We start from the raw sequence: 1,553 nt of genomic DNA on the forward strand, positions 1-1,553 counted from the left end.
AATTCCTAATTTAATTCATTAACTATATCTTTTACCCATGAGTTATTTATAAGTATAATGTTCTCTAAATTTCAAATGCCAATGGATTTTTTTCTATTAGATTGAACATGTGGAACTGCTAACATTCAGCCTTTTGTATAAAATGGCACTTTCATGTGTTTCAACATAATAGTTTTATTTTGTTATTAATATATAACTTAATTTCATTTTGGCCAGACAACATTAGGTTATGGATTTTAAACCAAAAGTAATGATATTCACACAAAAAGTCCTTGTTTCCACCATTTTGTATTTTATTTGGGGGTTTTTAAATGTTATAAGTACATGTGTAACCAGTAATTTTCAAATAAAAGTCCTCCCTAAGTACTGGAATGTTTTCTGATACATGTTGAAGGCTGGTTCTCTGGAATGCAGACTCAAATTGAGTTTAGTGCTGGGATGTTTATCAGGGTTGCCCTTGGAATCAACACCGTGGAATCAGGAGGGAAGAAATGGGATAGGGCAGAAGGAAAGATCAAGCTGGATCACTGGCTGGACGACCTGAGCTGACTCCATGGAGCATCTGGAGTGAAGATAGCCCTTCAGGGTTGTCCTGACACATCCAATGGTCAGGTCACCTCCACCTGGAAGGGTCACTGCATGCAGCCTGGTGGTTTAAGGTTGCCCACTGGCAGCACCTCCAGCAGCTGGGCAACGAGTCCTTGAAGGGAGGTCTGAACAGCACGTCTCCATGTCCCCCCACATCCTGTGTCACAGCTCTAAGGTAGGTGATGAAGATGTACTGTGGGGGAAAATCTTGATGACTGATGTGTAAGTCAAAATGATGACTTAGTGATTCTCCTCAATACCCTCTGGTTTAAACAATAGAGGAGAAGGTCCATGAAGGGGAGAAATCTCATTTTCTAGGGTCAGCCCAGTCGTCACCTCTTCTAGGAAGTCACCTTAAGATCAGTCATCATCCTAGGTAACTCGTCTTTCTGTAGGACCCTGAGTGCCTCTCGTTTGTTAAACTGAACCGTACTTGGCTAGTGTCCTATTGTCATCAGTGTGGTGATTCTTAAACAAGGGGCCTGTTCTTTCCATTTTACACAGGTTATGTAAACTATGTAGCCTGCCCTGACTATGAGTATTCATATGGTTTGTTTTCTCACTAAACCAAGTGAGAAAAAGACTTGGAACTGTGCCCTATTCACTTTTTAATTACATCTTTCAGCACAGTATCTGTTACATAGGGAGCACTCAGTAAATGTTTTCTGAATGAGGAAATGATGACTGAGAACAAACCTTCCTTGTCAACTTTATAATTTTGTAATTCTAAGAAGTAGCCTGGGATAACAGAAAGCCCTGGTTTTGGAGTCAGTCACACCGACCTGCCTGTCAGGTCTTTAACTCTGCTCTCACAAGCAGTGTGAGTGTCTGAAGAATATACTGTCCAGAGTGGGACACTTGAGACTGAAAGGAAAGCAGTAACCAGCCAGAGTGCCAGGGAAATAATCTGGCACCATCTTTGACAAAATGGACTATGGACACCCTTCAGCCATGTAGCTTTAGTC

The 1,553-nt window shown here is 41.2% G+C and overlaps 1 pseudogene; it reads left to right on the forward strand.

The window, feature by feature from the left end:
- The first annotated feature begins 730 nt into the window (after positions 1-730).
- The window catches only part of LOC104982648, an 8,051-nt pseudogene continuing 7,228 nt past the window's right edge, over positions 731-1,553 (forward strand).

This window comes from Bison bison, unplaced genomic scaffold (assembly GCF_000754665.1).
Source record: "Bison bison bison isolate TAMUID 2011002044 unplaced genomic scaffold, Bison_UMD1.0 scf7180017864535, whole genome shotgun sequence".
NCBI classification, from domain to species: domain Eukaryota; kingdom Metazoa; phylum Chordata; class Mammalia; order Artiodactyla; family Bovidae; genus Bison; species Bison bison.